Source organism: Alligator sinensis, unplaced genomic scaffold, assembly GCF_000455745.1.
Source record: "Alligator sinensis unplaced genomic scaffold, ASM45574v1 scaffold326_1, whole genome shotgun sequence".
In the NCBI taxonomy this organism is placed as follows: domain Eukaryota; kingdom Metazoa; phylum Chordata; order Crocodylia; family Alligatoridae; genus Alligator; species Alligator sinensis.
Window position 1 is genome coordinate 439,939 of NW_005842239.1, and position 9,908 is coordinate 449,846.

Here is a 9,908-nt window from a genome sequence, read left to right on the forward strand (position 1 = left end):
TCCTTGCACCTGTGGGGTGTGGACAGTATCCCACTTTTACTATCCCATTGCATAATTAAATTACCCCATTGCATATTATTTACCCCACAAGAAAGGGTAAAGCAGTCATTCTCCATCAGGGTGCTGCAGCACCTGGGGTGCCTTGAAATCCTTTCAAGGGTGCCACAAAATGGTAGCACACTTGGGTGGGTGTGCCAATGCAGCTCCTGGGTTTTCAAGCCTGAGGTTTCTGGCTAGAGGGTCTTGCCCCTCCACTCGGGGTCAGACTGAACCCCTATTTGGGGTCAGGAAGGATTTTTACTAGCCAGATTGATACAGACTGCAGCTTTATGCCTTCATATGACCCTCTACCTGGGATCCCTCCAGCATATATTAAGAACCTTTGACAGAAGCAGGACATTTCATAGTTTCATAGTTGGTCGGGTTGGAACGGACCTGAGCAGATCATCAAGTCCGACCCCCTGCCATGGGCAGGAAAGGATACTGAGGTCAAACAACCCCGGCTAGGTGTGTATCCAGCCTCCTTTTGAAGACCTCCAGGGTAGGAGCAAGCACCACTTCTCTTGGAAGCTGGTTCCAGATCCTAGCGGCCCTGACAGTGAAGCAGCGCCTCCTGATGTCTAGTCTGAATCTCCCCTCTGTCAACTTATGACCGTTATTCCTTGTTACCCCCGGTAGTGCTCGGGGGAACAGGGTCTCTCCCATTGCCTGCTGGTCCCCCTTGGCCAGCTTATAGACAGCCACCAGATCCCCCCTCAGCCTTCTCTGCTGGTCCATGATGCAGGCCCTATGAGCAGAGGCAACAGGTTCAGGTCCCGTCGCCTCTCCTCGTAGGGCCTGCCCTGCTGCCCGCTGACCATGCGGGTGGCCTCCTCTGGACCCTCTCCATGCTGTCCACATCCCTCCTGAAGTGCGGCGCCCAGAACGGGACGCAGTACTCCAAATGGGGCCTGACCAGTGTCGCATAGAGGGGGAGGATCACCTCCTTGGACCTGCTCGTGTTGCATCTGTGGATGCACGACAAGGTGTGGTTGGCCTTCCTGACCGCGGCCCCACGCTGCCGGCCCATGTTCATTGTGGCATCAATGATGACTCCAAGATCCTTTTCTGCCTCTGCACTGACGAGAAGGGAGTTCCCAGCCTGTAGGTCTGCTGCTGGTTCTTCCTCCCCAGGTGCAGCACCCTGCACTTGTCAGTGTTGAATCCCATCCTGTTCTCATCCACCCACCCCTGTAACCTGTCCAGGTCCGATTGCAGCCTATTCCTCCCTTCTAGCATGCCCACTTCTCCCCACATCTTAGTGTCATCTGCAAATTTGAACAGTGGCCCTCCAGCCAGTTAGCGACCCATCTGACTGTGTAGGCATTGACACCACCACCTCCTAATTTTTTAATGAGAATGGGGTGAGAGACAGTGTCAAAGGCCTTCCTAAAGTCCAGAAAGACATTGGCTGCCGTGGTCCCCCAGCTTCACCTGTGGCAGGTTTCGGTGCTGCCTTCTGTTGAATCAGGGTTGATGGTAGTTTTACTAAGAGGTTAAATTATGGATTTTGTTTAAATTGGTTTTGATGGGGCTGATCCTGCCTTAGGCAGGAGGTTGGACTAGATGACCTCTGGAGGCCCCTTCCAGCCCAATTTCTCCATGCTTTTTATGATTTACAAAATAAACTCAGAGATTTCAAATAGGAATCTGGCGTGTCAAAGCCATAGAAGAATCACTCTGTTAATTTTTTTGTAGTCAAAAAAACAAGTGACAAGTAAGATCTGGCATTTTCCCAAGGGGGCTGAGTCTAATAAATGCAGCCTTGAGTCTAAAAAGGGTGAGAACCACTAAGGTAGACACGCAACCAGCTCTTCCAAGCGGGTTCCCACATTCATCCCTATGACTATCTCTCACCACTAGAAGGCAAAGAACCAGTTTGCAGTGAGCCAGCTACTACTCCAGGGATGAAACTTGGAAGGGAGGCAAACCCACAACCCATATCACATAGTAACCTTCCTGCTCACTAAAGTTACTACACGTGTTTTGAAGTAAAGCTGTATCCTGGACTCAAGTGTGGATTCACTGGGCACGTCTACATGTGCGCATCTACTGTGCAGTAACTGAAATTATTGTGCAGTACAGGCATACATCTACACGTGCATGTCCATATTGCGCAGTAAATATGGTGATTTATGCCGATTTGAGCATAAATTTGATACCTGCATCTTCCGTTTCGTTACTGCACAGTAACGCACATGTAGATGCCTTACTGCACAGGAACTCTATGTGTGGACTGACTTGGCACTAACTTTAGTCCCAAGACAGTCCACACACAGCGTTAATGCGCTTTAATGGCTGCACATGTAGAAGCCGGTGTATTCCCGCTTACTGTGCAGTAATTTACTGTGCAGTAAATTTAAGCTGGCATAAATGCACATGTAGACACACCCACTGTGTAGTACTGCTTTGCATCACTTTTCTGGAAAAAGTATTCCAGTATTCCAGAATACAAAATGTAACTCTTCAGCAAATCAGAAAGTCTAAAAACCTCTTGGAGTCAACTGAATTGTTTCATTTCGGCAAAATAGAAACGTGTGTTCCTTGTCAATCCTTTGAACTTTTTTTTGTTTTGTTTTTGGCAGATACAACATCAAAATCAAAATCCATTGCCAAGCGGAAAAGCTTGAAGTCTCATTTAAAAATGTCAAAAAAGAAATGCTTTTTAAATTATTGTTTAGTGCTTCCCCCTCCCCCTGAAATGAGCAATTCAGGGAAATCAACTTAAATTTGCTGAGTGTTTTCACGTCTCCAATTTTCCCCTTCTTTTTCATTTATTTTTCTTAAATTGCCCACCTTTAATTCTAAAAGTCCTAATCCCTTTTAACTCTTTATATCCCACACCCTAGCGTGGCTGTAATTAAGTGTCCAATTTAAATAAAGGCATTCCAATTCTGTTATGACCAAGATGTGTTCTGCATACCCAGGAGAAGCAGAGCAAAGATGACTTTCTGGTGCCTTTGAATGCCTGGGGCTAATATGCGGTAACCTAGAGTAACCTAGGAGATAACCTAGAGCCAATTAGTGATTGCCCTAATGACTCTAACTATGGTTAGAATCATAAAATCATAGACAACGAGGGCTGGAAGGGACCTCAGGAGGTCACATCTAGTCCAACCCCCTGCTCAGAGCAGGACCAGCCCCAAATACATCATCCCAGCCAAGGCTTTGTCTACCTGGGTCTTAAACACCTCCAGGGATGGAGACTGCACCATCTCTCTGGGTAACCTGTCCCAGTGTCTTATTGCTCTCCTAATGAGAAAATTGTTCCTACTATCTAACCTAAATGTCCCTTGCTTTAGCTCTTTATTATCCGGTGTAGTTGTTTCACTGCCACTCAGACCACATCAGAAGCTGAGAGAAGTGTTGGCATCGTGCTATTCTCATTTGGAAAATTTCTCTCCACAAAGGTATCACATGAAATACGAATTTTCATTTCTACCTTGGGGAACTTTTCCAATCTCTGCTCTCTCTTATGCCTGATGAAGGGTGAGGCAGGCAAGGCTCTTTGGGCAGATGTGATATCTTTTATTACACGAACTGAGTAGTTGGAAAAAGGATTCTTGGCTAGCTTTCGGGTGGCCAAAAGCTTGCAAACAATTCAAATAATTTGTTTGCAAATATCGAGTCGGTCTAATAAAAGATATCACCTCTTCCACGAGTTTTGATTCCCTCCGCTAAGGGTAGTTTCCATTCATCAGCCCCCTCGTGCCACCAGGGCAGTGTAAAGGGATCATTACACAGCTGCAAGTCCAGCCTGGGGTGTTTAAAGCTCATTTAACATATGACTCAATTAATTTACCGCTCTGTTTAGATTGGCTAGCTAGGTGACTTAGGTGAACTTAAGGCACTTGAGTCACAGGATAACGTCATGCCGGCAGCTGGGAATATCCTTACTGCCTCAAGCTTGGCCTGAGAAAATCCCCTGGCATCTATACCTATGTATTGCTCACATACAGAAGCCCTGCGGTGTGAGCTCTGAATCCTTCTTTATTGGGGAACAAGTCGTTTCACTCAGGATGCAGACAGAAGGAAACCTTTCAACATGACATGGGCTTAGAAACATTTCAAACAAGAATAGTTTCAGCCGTGGGATGTGCGTACCACTCGCCCGGGCACACGTGGTTGCGCCTCTCCAGCCAGAGGGTAACACCAGGGTTGGAGGATGTCTCTGGAGGGATGCAGGGGTGGCAGGAGGGGTTCTCCAGTCCCAATCCCCTCTTCACTCCCCCTCTCACTGGAGGTGGAGACCCCAACACCCTCCCCACAAGTGCTGAAGCCATCGGGACCAGGGAGTGGGCACAGGCCCAGTCGTTCAGACCGTCCATCCTGCTCTCTCTCCCTCCCAGTGGAGGTGGAAATGGATGGACAGTGCTCTACAGCAGCTTTCATTTCTACCCAGGAGAACTTATACCATCTTTTCCCCAATGCCTGAAGAAGGGTGTTTGTACCCAAAAGCCTGCAATTAAAGAATTTTTTTTTTTTTTTTTTTTTGCAAAAATCTTGTTGGTCTAATAAAAGATATCATCTCTACTCCGAGTCCTGATTGCCTTTTCCTCTAGACCAATATGGCTACAACCTGGATACCTGCAAAATATAATTGGTTTTTAAAGTTTGCTCGCAAGCCTTTCATATATTCTCATGGCCTGCTTTTGGGTCACGGCCCTGGGGTTGAGAAACACCGCTCTAGAGGTTGGCTGACATTTCCTACACTAGCAACAACACTCAGTCTCAGTTCAGCCCCTTCTGCATTTTAATTTGACAGCAGCTGAATAATTATTTACCTTCCTTCTGCCAGGGCCGCCACAAAACTCTGGGGAAGAAGTGTCTTGTTGCAGCTCCTCGCTCCCTCATTTAAGAAGTCCCCAGGGGCACGCACAGGCTAGGAAGGGATGAAGTGATTCACACTGACAAAGAACCAACCTGAAGCCCTAGTCCAAGCTCAAACCACACTGCTCCTGAAGCTTTCTCCGGGCCAGCTCCAAAGCCCTTCGAGAGGCATGAAAAAGGCCATGATATCACGTGCTGGCAGTCTTTTATGCTCCTTACTTTCAACAGGAGCATAACAGCACGGAGGGAACATTTTCAAGGCATGCATTCAAATTTAGAACATTTCTTTTTCCATAATCCTTCTTGCAATAACCATTTTGTTTTCAACCAAGGAGATTGCGATGGTCAATCATGGAAATCCTATTTATTGACTTTGGAGAGGGTTGGGTATTTGTGCAGCTTGTAACTGCTCCCTTGAAGCCGCTCTATTGCAGTATGTCAATCAGTAATTAGGAAGGCGATAAAACCCACATTATTGACACAATAAGCTATAATGGCACCACTTATCATGTCAATATGAGGCTGCCATAGGCTCAGGGCAGTCGCTGGCATCACTGCATCTGATATTGTCCCGAGTCCTTCCGGATGACACTAGTGGAAGCAACATTTAGAGTTGGGCTTTTGTTTTTCTCAAGAAACAGTAAATTTTGCAGGAAAAAAAGAGGTTGGGCAAAATTTTATTTATAAAATCATGTCTAATTTGGCAAATTGATTCAGCCAAACAACAACAACAACAATAATAATGATAATAATAACAGTAGTAGTAATAATAATAACAATAATCATAATAATGGTAATAATGGTGATGGTGATCATGATGGTGATGGTGATGAAGGGAGGATTTTTTTTTTTTAATTAAAAAAATCCTACATTTCCATTCTTGAAACAAAATGCTTCAGAAACGACGGGTCATTTCATTTGGAAATTTTCAATACAAAGTCCTTCAACTGTTCATTTTTAAATAATTCCTTGCTGTTGTGGTCATTTACAAAAGTTAGGAAGAAAAAAGAAAAGGAATAAAAAAAGGCTATAAAATGGAATTATTTCCCCCTCTCCTCCACACACACACACACACACACACACACACACTCATGCCCACAAAACGAAATGAAATATTTGGATACAGGCAGAGCAAGAAGTTGTGAGCTGACCCACAATGAAAAATGTTTCACCTTTTTTGGTCTATTGAAAGATTAGAAAAGGAAAATAATTCTGGATTTAAAAAATCAAATCCCGTTCCAGTTTTTGGGCTTGCTGAACACACAGACCCTTTGCCATTTAAGCCAAGGCTGAGTCTCCCTCTGGTTGGCACAGGGCCTTGGACACACAGTTGACCAGTCCGGATGCCATGCAGCAAGGGGCGGTGGAGCAAGCGGGCTGTTTGCAGTGCCAGGCCGCGGCAGCTTCAAGGTCGTGGCCTTAACTCTGACCCTGTCTTCATAGCAAATCCATTCCAGATTCAGAAGCAGATTTAGAGACAGGTTATATCCATGCAGCTTCTAGCCCCTTCAACCCAGGCACTTCTAATAATACAACATTGACGGTTTGCAAAAAAACCCAAAACACTGCATTTATTTCTGGCCACTCCATCTCAAAGCAGAAATATAACATGGGGTTTAGAGGGCAGTGTCACGAATGATTAGAAGAAAATACTGGGTGTGTTTAGAGAGGAAAGGGAAAAGGATGCATAATAGAGAGACTTCGAATAAGGGTGTGCACAAAGAAGGCTTGTGCTTTATCCTCCTCCCAGCCTGCTAGGATCCAAAGTTTCTTCCAACCTTTGCAAGATCTCCCCTCCCTTCCCCTTGGTGCACCCTGATTGAGCCTCACGAGAACGGTGACACTTCGGAGCAATTTGGGAGTGCCCTGGCTTTGCTCTGCGTGCTTTCGTGGGTGCGGAGAGCCAGATGGAGCCAAACACCGCAAGCATGAGTGTCCAGTAGTAATACTGGCAGACAAAGTTCCTTGGGTGAATCTGATCTTTTATTAGACCAACCCAAATAGTTGGAGATTAGTTAGTAATAGGTTGTAATACTCACTCCTGGGGACCCTCAAATCTTTCTGACTGAAAGTCGCCTGGCTAGAATTGAAGTTCGAGGGGATTTGCCCGAATTGCTAACCTGTCACCAGGCCCAGCCACTGGAGGGCAATCATATCCATGAAAAGCAGCTCCTGTTCAACGCCGCTCTCATGAACCCACGCAGAGCTTTATTAGCTGCTGATTCAATGCCGTCCTCTTAGCAGAGGTGTTTGCTACCCCCAGGTTTGGAGCAAAAGGCTTGGTAGCTGTTCCCCCGCGGGGATGCGTGGTCGGGAATGTGTTCCCCTTCATGTAAGCTGTGCTGAGGTTGTCTTTAGCCGTCTGCAGGTCTAGCTAAACGCACACCCTGTGTGACCGCGCCATGAAAGCACGGTCAGCTTAGCTCTTGCACTCATGCCTTGGTGGAGCTGGCTGCTTTACCACCCCTGTGCCCCCGAAATGCCCCCATGTGGCATGCAGCACATCGAAACGGACATCAGAGGAGCAAAGGCACGGATCTCTCCCATCCTTATCTGCCCTCAGAGGCGGGCTGCACCCTCCTCTGAGCCGTGCTCCCCACCACGGGAGCAGCGGTGCGGCATAGCTCTGCTCTCCTGAGCCCTGCTGCAATATTGCCAACTCCACGGTGTCAAAAATCACGAGACAAACTCTTAAAAATCGAGAGATTTGGAACGTAAATCATGAGATGCTATTTTTGAAGTGCGTGTGCGCGGTTCCCAGGGCAAAGGCAGCAGGGCGCAGAGCCCCATGTACAAATCTGGGAGGCCCATGCCCCCCCCAGCCCCATTCACCCCAGCCCGTGCCCCACTCCCTCCCTCACCGTGGGGGCCTCAATTTGTACCCCCCACCTCTTCCCTCATCCTCCCCTTCCCCTCCACAGACCCGGATCAAGGACAGCAAGAAGTCCTTTTTAAAATACATGGGGGGCAAAAAGAAGGTACCGGGTAATATGGGGCCTCTGCAAGACATGCTAAAAAATCTGGTGGTCACACCAGACAGCAAAGCTAACCTATTTAACAATGTCTTTGCCTCCATTTTTCTGAGCAGGGACCAGGTCACCCCCCGCACCGGGATCCCCGATGGTCCCCGGGGAGGCACAGCCAGGCCCCGGGTTAGAGAGGACCTAATTGGGGAACTTCTGGAGGAGCTGGATGTATTTAAATCAGCTGGTCCTGACGACTTCCACCCCAGGTTGCTGAGACAATTAGCAGAGGTCATTGCAGGACCCCTGGCATGGCTTTACGAGCACTCATGGTGCTCTGGTGTGGTGCCGGAGGACTGGAAAAGGGCCAATGTGGTTCCCATTTTCAAAAAAGGGAGGAAGGAGGACCCAGGGAACTATGGGCCTGTTAATCTTACCTCGTCCCAGGAAAGCTTTTTGAGAGAATTATCCTGGCGCATGTCCGCAAGGAGCCGGCAGGGGAGATCATGGTTAGGGGCTCATTCGAGGCAGGTCCTGTCAGACCAATCTGGTGGCCTTCTATGACCAGGTCACAAAATCCTTGGATGCAGGGGTAGCAGTGGATGTAGTCTTTCCGGACTTCAGGAAGGCCTTCGACACTGTCTCTCAACCCATTCTCATTAAAAAACTAGTGGACTGTGTTGCTGACCCCTGCACAGCCAGATGGGTCGCCAATTGGCTGGAGGGCCGCACCCAGAGAGTGGTGGTGGACGGGTCATTTTCGACCTGGAGGGACGTGGGCAGTGGGGTCCGCCAGGGCTCAGTCCTCGGACCCGCACCATTCAACATCTTTATCAGCGACTTGTACGAGGGGGTAAAAAGCACCCTGTTCAAATTTGCTGATGACATTAAGATGTGGGGGGATGTGGGCACGCTAGAAGGGAGGAATGGCTGCAATCAGACCTAGACAGGTCACAGGGGTGGGCGGATGAGAACAGGATGGGTTTCAAGACTGACAAGTGCAAGGTGCTGCACCTGGGGAGGAAGCGCCAGCAGCACATCTACAGGCTGGGGAACTCCCTTCTCGTCAGTGCAGAGGCAGAAAAGGATCAAGGAGTCATCATTGATGCCAAAATGAACATGGGCCGACAGTGTGGGGACGCGGTCAGGAAGGCCAACCACACCTTGTCACACATCCACAGATGCATCACGAGTAGGTCCAGGGAGATGATCCTCCCCCTCTGTGCGACACTGGTCATGCCGCAGCTGGAGTACTGCGTCCAGGTCTGGGCGCCGCACGTCAGGAGGGATGTGGGCAGCATGGAGAGGGTCCAGAGGAGGCCCCCCGCATGGTCAGGGGGCAGCAGGGGAGGCCTACGAGGAGAGGCTACGGGATCTGAACCTGTTCAGCCTCCACACGATAAGGCTGAGGGGAGATCTAGTGGCCTGTTACAAACTAGTCAGAGGGGACCAGCGGGCATTGGGGGAGTCCCTGTTCCTCCGAGCATTCCCAGGAGTGACTAGAAATACCTGTCACAAGCTGGCAGAGGGTAGATTCAGACTAGACATCCGTAGGAACGACTTCACTGTCAGGGCGGCTAGGACCTGGAACCAACTTCCAAGGGAAGTGGTGCTGGCTCCTACCCTGGGGGGCTTTAAGAGGAGGCTGGACGAACACCTGGCCGGGGTCATTTGACCCCAGCATCCTTTCCTGCCATGGTAGATGACAAGATGATCTGCTCAGGTCCCTTCCGACCCGACCAACTATGAAACTATGACCTACCAGCTCGGTGCTCTCTACATGCGCCCGATGGAAAAAATCCTGAGATTTGATCTCTCTACCAGGAGATCATGAGTCAGAGTTAATTTGACTTGGAAACTGGGACTCCCGTGATTTTTTTTCACAAGAGTTGGCATTACTGTTGCTCTTCCCAGTGCTTCGGGACCTCCATGTCAAACTTCAGCAGTGCCTTCCTCCAGAGCTGGAGAGAGGAAAAGTGTCCCTCGATAGCACCCATCCCCTCACCCAGATACAGTTATATCTGGCACCCACATCCATCTGCTTCACTCACCAATTATCAAGAAGCAATCAGCTCC